Source organism: Bactrocera oleae, chromosome Y (assembly GCF_042242935.1).
Source record: "Bactrocera oleae isolate idBacOlea1 chromosome Y, idBacOlea1, whole genome shotgun sequence".
NCBI lineage: Eukaryota > Metazoa > Arthropoda > Insecta > Diptera > Tephritidae > Bactrocera > Bactrocera oleae.
In genome coordinates this window covers 5,869,557-5,877,500 of record NC_091542.1, presented here as the reverse complement: position 1 = coordinate 5,877,500, position 7,944 = coordinate 5,869,557, and the positions used below count along the sequence as shown (strand labels likewise).

At 31.1% G+C, this 7,944-nt stretch overlaps 2 non-coding genes across 2 annotated transcripts; both read left to right on the top strand.

The window, feature by feature from the left end:
* Positions 1-2,187: 2,187 nt before the first annotated feature.
* LOC138858303 (small subunit ribosomal RNA) lies at positions 2,188-4,174 on the top strand. Its single transcript, XR_011397450.1, has one exon. It is a non-coding gene; the product is annotated as a small subunit ribosomal RNA (ribosomal RNA).
* Positions 4,175-4,809: 635 nt separating this feature from the next.
* Positions 4,810-4,988, top strand: LOC138858301 (5.8S ribosomal RNA). Its single transcript, XR_011397448.1, has one exon. It is a non-coding gene; the product is annotated as a 5.8S ribosomal RNA (ribosomal RNA).
* The last annotated feature ends 2,956 nt before the right edge of the window (positions 4,989-7,944 follow it).

Genomic DNA, 7,944 nt, shown 5'->3' with positions numbered 1-7,944 from the left:
AATTTTCATATAAGTATTAAATGTATAAAGTCTATGAAGTAATAAATTTTCATATAAGTATTAATTGTATAAAGTCTATGAAGTAATAAATTTTCATATAAGTACTAAATGTATAAAGTCTATGAAGTAATAGATTTTCATATAAGTATTAATTGTATAAAGTCTATGAAGTAATAAATTTTCATATAAGTATTAAATGTATAAAGTCTATGAAGTAATAAATTTTCATATAAGTATTAAATGTATAAAGTCTATGAAGTAAAATATAAAGTCTATGAAGTAATAAATTTTTATATAAGTATAAAAAATATAAAGTCTATGAAGTAATGAATTTTCATATAAGTATTAAATGTATAAAGTCTATGAAGTAATAAATTTTCATATAAGTATTAAATGTATAAAGTCTATGAAGTAATAAATTTTCATATAAGTATTAAATATGAAGTCATACAAGTTAAAAATTTAAAAAAAAAATCGATTGTAAAAATACTTTTGATGTTATTAGTTGTATTATGACCATGACGATATTTGAAAATGATATAAATTACCCACGTATATATGAGTTTTTAAATTTTACATAGGTTAAAAGAATTTTTTCATATATTTTCGGGTTGGTAACGTCAACATGGCAGAGAACATTTATAACAAATTTGCACAAATCTGCTCAAATTGACATATACTGAAATAGTACTTATATGAAAATTTATTACTTCATAGACTTTATACATTTAGTACTTATATGAAAATTTTTTACTGCTAGGAAATGTATTATACTTTTATATATTTTAATTCCTTATGTTTGTTTATTAGTAAGAAGTTGTTTTTAAATACTTTTATGTATGAATATTACTATACTTATATGATTTATGTATTTAGTACTTGTATGAAAATTTTCATACTTGTATGACTTTATTTACTTAGTATTTATATGGAAATATTTTTTACTTTATATGTATTTTTAAGTAAATATGAAAATGAAAGTTGATTTTGTGTGCCTTTTTATTCCTGGTTTTTATACAGTTAGTTTAAATAGAAATAGATTTTGTTTTATACAAAACTCTATATTCTGTACTAACATATTGTATATTATGAGCGTTTTTTATTCCTGGTTTCCTACAGTTAGTTTAAATAGAAATAGATTTTGTTTTATACAAAACTCTATATATTCTATGTGGCTAACATATTGTAGAAATAAAAAATTTTTATTCCTGGTTTTTATACAGTTAGTTTAAATAGAAATAGATTTTGTTTAATACAAAACTCTATATTCTGTACTAACATATTGTATATTATGAGCGTTTTTTATTCCTGGTTTCCTACAGTTAGTTTAAATAGAAATAGATTTTGTTTTATACAAAACTCTATATATTCTATGTGGCTAACATATTGTAGAAATACAAATTTTTTGTTCGTGGTTTTTATACAGTTAGTTTAAATAGAAATAGATTTTGTTTTATACACAACTCTATATTCTGTACTAACATATTGTATATTATGAGCGTTTTTTATTCCTGGTTTCCTACAGTTAGTTTAAATTGAAATAGATTTTGTTTTATACAAAAAAATAAAAATCTATTATTCTATACTAACATATTGTAGAAATAAATATTAAACAATATTTTAGTTTTATTTGTGAGCTATTCTAATATTTACTCATAAAATATATGTGTAAAAGGATGGTTTTTAAATAAAATAAAATATTAATGTGTTGCACCCGAAAATACTTTATATCATATATTTATTATTGAAATAAATATAATAGAATTTGAAATTATTAATTTCAAATCAAGAAAAAAATGTATATACTCTTAAAAAAAAGGTATATATACTACTATATGCATTGAAATAAAGTAAAATGTATATAATGATATTATTTGAAAATTTTGCCAATATAAGAAGAAATATCGTTCTTACATAATTAAATAATAATATGTATAGAGAACGAAAATTCTTTTCACGATACCAAAACAAAAATTAAAAAAATCCATTACAAAATCACACAATAGAAATAAAATATAATGAAAAAAAAAATCAATTCAAAGGAATATAATAAAGAAAGAAACATAGAAAAATTGTTGTGTATATTGTAAATGTTTTGTGTATTTGTGTATAATTTTCAAATAAGAAAATATCATTTTAAATTTTTATATAATATAAAAACTATTATATAAAAAAGAAATATATATTATTCTGGTTGATCCTGCCAGTAGTTATATGCTTGTCTCAAAGATTAAGCTATGCATGTCTAAGTACAAACAAATTAAAAGTGAAACCGCAAAAGGCTCATTATATCAGTTATGGTTCCATAGATCGTTAACAGTTACTTGGATAACTGTGGTAATTCTAGAGCTAATACATGCAAAATAAACACGGACCTTTTGGAACGTGTGCTTTTATTAGGCTAAAACCAAGCGATCATTCGATCGTTATATTGGTTGAACTCTAGATAACTTGCAGATCGTATGGTCTCGTACCGACGACAGATCTTTCAAATGTCTGCCCTATCAACTTTTGATGGTAGTATCTAGGACTACCATGGTTGCAACGGGTAACGGGGAATCAGGGTTCGATTCCGGAGAGGGAGCCTGAGAAACGGCTACCACATCTAAGGAAGCCAGCAGGCGCGTAAATTACCCACTCCCAGTTCGGGGAGGTAGTGACGAAAAATAACAATACAGGACTCATATCCGAGGCCCTGTAATTGGAATGAGTACACTTTAAATCCTTTAACAAGGACCTATTGGAGGGCAAGTCTGGTGCCAGCAGCCGCGGTAATTCCAGCTCCAATAGCGTTTATTAAAGTTGTTGCGGTTAAAACGTTCGTAGTTGAATTTGTGCTTCATACGGGTAGTACAACTATAATTGTGGTATGTACATTACCTTATGTATGTAAGCGTATTACCGGTGGAGTTCTTATATATAATTAATACAATGTATTTTTTATATATTCCTCCTATTTAAACCTGCTTCAGTGCTCTTCATCGAGTGTTGTTGTGGGCCGGTACAATTACTTTGAACAAATTAGAGTGCTTAAAGCAGGCTCCAAATGCCTGAATATTTTGTGCATGGAATAATGAAATAAGACCTCTGTTCTACTTTCATTGGTTTTTAGATCAAGAGGTAATGATTAATAGAAGCAGTTAGGGGGCATTAGTATTACGACGCGAGAGGTGAAATTCTTGGACCGTCGTAAGACTAACTTAAGCGAAAGCATTTGCCAAAGATGTTTTCATTAATCAAGAACGAAAGTTAGAGGTTCGAAGGCGATCAGATACCGCCCTAGTTCTAACCATAAACGATGCCAGCTAGCAATTGGGTGTAGCTACTACTATGGCTCTCTCAGTCGCTTCCCGGGAAACCAAAGCTTTTGGGCTCCGGGGGAAGTATGGTTGCAAAGCTGAAACTTAAAGGAATTGACGGAAGGGCACCACCAGGAGTGGAGCCTGCGGCTTAATTTGACTCAACACGGGAAAACTTACCAGGTCCGAACATAAGCGTGTAAGACAGATTGATAGCTCTTTCTCGAATCTATGGGTGGTGGTGCATGGCCGTTCTTAGTTCGTGGAGTGATTTGTCTGGTTAATTCCGATAACGAACGAGACTCAAATATATTAAATAGATGCTGGGATTATGGTGTTGAAGCTTATATAGCCTTCATTAATGCGTTCATCTTGAATGTACAAGTGTTTGAATGTGTTTATATAAGTGGAGTCGTACCTGTTGGTTTGTCCCATTATAAGGACACTAGCTTCTTAAATGGACAAATTGCGTCTAGCAGTAACGAGATTGAGCAATAACAGGTCTGTGATGCCCTTAGATGTCCTGGGCTGCACGCGCGCTACAATGAAAGTATCAACGTGTATTTCCTAGACCGAGAGGTCCGGGTAAACCGCTGAACCACTTTCATGCTTGGGATTGTGAACTGAAACTGTTCACATGAACTTGGAATTCCCAGTAAGTGTGAGTCATTAACTCGCATTGATTACGTCCCTGCCCTTTGTACACACCGCCCGTCGCTACTACCGATTGAATTATTTAGTGAGGTCTCCGGACGTGATCACTGTGACGCCTTGTGTTTCACGGTTGTTTCGCAAAAGTTGACCGAACTTGATTATTTAGAGGAAGTAAAAGTCGTAACAAGGTTTCCGTAGGTGAACCTGCGGAAGGATCATTATTGTGTTCCTATCCGAAAAGAAAAAAAAAATAATTATATAAAAACAAAATAAAAACCAAATAAAAAAAAAGAATAAAAAAGAAAAAAGTTTTCTTTTTGTTCTTTTCATTCAAAATGTTTTGAATTATACAATGTTTTGAATGTTTTTCTGTTTTTTTTTTTTTGTTTTAACTCCTTGTAATGCATTATGACAATATATATTATATTGTGAACTTCGCATACATTGTATTTGAACGCAATAAAAAAACCTTTAAACATATAGCTGTACTTATTATTTATATAGAAAATAATATTTAATTGTGATATTTATATAAAATATTATAAATGATAAGTTAACTTGTTCACATTAACGTGTGTAATACCTTTTTTTATGGTATTTTCTATTTGTGATTAAAAACATGTTGAAAAATTTAAAAAAAGAAAACGCACAAATAGAGAAGAAAATAATATATAAAAGGTATTACTGTTTTTGTTGACCTAAGACATGCGCAGCTGCAAATGTTTGGGCTTAAAATTACAATTTATTGAAAGATGTTTTAAACTTTTGTATTAAAAATTTATTATTGATTAATTATTAATACTTTCAATAAATTAAAATTCTTTGACTTTGAATTAAAAAAATACAAAAAAATTATCACTCTAAGCGGTGGATCACTCGGCTCATGGATCGATGAAGAACGCAGCAAACTGTGCGTCATCGTGTGAACTGCAGGACACATGAACATCGACATTTTGAACGCATATTGCGGTCCATGCTGTTATGTACTTTAATTAATTTTAAAGTGCTGCTTGGACTACATATGGTTGAGGGTTGTAAGACTATGCTAAATTAGTTGTTTATTCTTTTAGTCAATTAATAGAATTTAAGCATATGGCATTTTATTGGATTGTATCTTTCAATCCATAATATTAATAGCATAAAAAGAAATATAGAAAACATATTCTTGCATACCTCATATTTGAACGAAAATTTATGATAAATGAGAATCTTAATTCTGAATTTAAATTATATTAAATAATACATAAGAGGAATGTCTAGCATAAAATAAATTCTTATTCTAGAATTAATTTACTCTATTGTATTGAGAAAAATTTATAATAAAAAAATATATATGATATGTGGAGGAATAATGTTGTTAATTTTATTAATTATTATATTATGAATTTTAAAAAGGGATGAAAAGATTGAATAATATTGAGTAATCAAGATATAAAAATATATTTCTTTAAAATAGCAAATAGCAAAAAAATTAAATAAAAATAAACAAATCAATCTAAAATATATTTTACTAAGTCACTTTGTCTATATGGCAAATGTGAGATGCAGTGTATGGAATATCTTAATATCTAGTATGAGAAATTAACAATTTAAGTCCTTCTTAAATGAGGCCATTTACCCATAGAGGGTGCCAGGCCCGTATAACGTTAATGATTACTAGAAAGATATTTCCAAAGAGTCGTGTTGCTTGATAGTGCAGCACTAAGTGGGTGGTAAACTCCATCTAAAACTAAATATAACCATGAGACCGATAGTAAACAAGTACCGTGAGGGAAAGTTGAAAAGAACTCTGAATAGAGAGTTAAATAGTACGTGAAACTGCTTAGAGGTTAAGCCCGATGAACCTGAATATCCATTATGAAAAATTCATCATTATAACTGTAGTATTTAATTTTAAATATTATAGTAATAGTGTGCATTTTTTTCATATAAGGACATTGTAATCATTAACATAATAAAATATTTATCAAAAGATCGTTGGTTTTTAAGTTTATTCAAATTAATTTGCTTTTAGTTTATTAACATAGAATAATTACTGATGATTTGATAAAGTGTTGATAGATTTTATTATATATGATGCTAAAATTCTTTTGAATTTTACAATAATATTATTATCATTGATTTTAATATTAATTGTATGCATTTATATGATTAACAATGCGAAAGATTCAGGATACCTTCGGGACCCGTCTTGAAACACGGACCAAGGAGTCTAACATATGTGCAAGTCATTGGGTTATATTAAATCTAATGGCGAAATTAACTTAACTGTATTAATAATGGGATTAATTTTTAATGTATTACATTATTAATTCAATCCCGGGGCGTTCCATATAGTTATGTATAATGATAATTTATTATTATTTATACCTCTAACTAGAGCGTACCTTGAGCATATATGCTGTGACCCGAAAGATGGTGAACTATACTTGATCAGGTTGAAGACAGGGGAAACCCTGATCGAAGACCGAAACAGTTCTGACGTGCAAATCGATTGTCAGAATTGAGTATAGGGGCGAAAGACCAATCGAACCATCTAGTAGCTGGTTCCCTCCGAAGTTTCCCTCAGGAAATGTGCATTTAAAAATTATGTAAAATAATCTTATCTGGTAAAGCGAATGATTAGAGGCCTTAGGGTCGAAACGACCTTAACCTATTCTCAAACTTTAAATGGGTAAGAACCTCACCTTTCTTGATATGAAGGTTGAGGTTATGATATAATGTGAACAGTGGGCCACTTTTGGTAAGCAGAACTGGCGCTGTGGGATGAACCATACGTAATGTTACGGAGCCTAAATTAACAACTCATGCAGAGGACGGTGGACATGGAAGTCGTAATCCGCTAAGGAGTGTGTAACAACTCACCTGCCGAAGCAACTAGCCCTTAAAATGGATGGCGCTTAAGTTGTATACCTATACATTACCGCTAAAGTACATGATTTATAATACAATTTCGGTTGGATTATAAATTTTGAAACTTTAGTGAGTAGGAGGGTACAATGGTGTGCTTAGAAGTGTTTGGCGTAAGCCTGCATGGAGCCGCTATTGGTACAGATCTTGGTGGTAGTAGCAAATAATCGAATGAGACCTTGGAGGACTGAAGTGGAGAAGGGTTTCGTGTGAACAGTGGTTGATCACGAGTTAGTCGGTCCTAAGTTCAAGGCGAAAGCCGAAAAAATTTTCAAGTTTTAATGAAATGAAATGAATGAATTTTTATTCCATAGTAATGAAGCACTTGAATAATTTTGAACGAAAGGGAATACGGTTCCAATTCCGTCACCTGTTGAGTATTCGCTTGTTATTAAAAATGGGCCTTGTGCTCATCCTGGCAACAGGAACGACCATAAGCAAGCCGTCGAGAGGTATCGGAAGAGTTTTCTTTTCTGTTTTATAGTCGTACTACCATGGAAGTCTTTCGAAGAGAGATATGGTAGATGGACTAGAAGAGCATGACATTTACTGTTGTGTCGATATTTTCTCCTCGGACCTTGAAAATTTATGGTGGGGTTACGCAAACTTCTCAACAGGCCATACCAATATCCGCAGCTGGTCTCCAAGGTGAAGAGTCTCTAGTCGATAGAATAATGTAGGTAAGGGAAGTCGGCAAATTAGATCCGTAACTTCGGGATAAGGATTGGCTCTGAAGATTGAGATAGTCGGGCTTGATTGGGAAGCAATACCATGGTTTATGTACTCGTTCTGGGTAAATAGAGAATTTCGATTCTTGTTCCCCGGATAGTAGTTACGTAGCCAATTGTGGAACTTTCTTGCTAAAATTTCTAACGGATTTATCATTCGATAGATACTTTTTAAATTATATCGATTATCAATTAACAGTCAATTCAGAACTGGCACGGACTTGGGGAATCCGACTGTCTAATTAAAACAAAGCATTGTGATGGCCCTAACGGGCGTTGACACAATGCGATTTCTGCCCAGTGCTCTGAATGTCAAAGTGAAGAAATTCAAGTAAGCGCGGGTAAACGGCGGG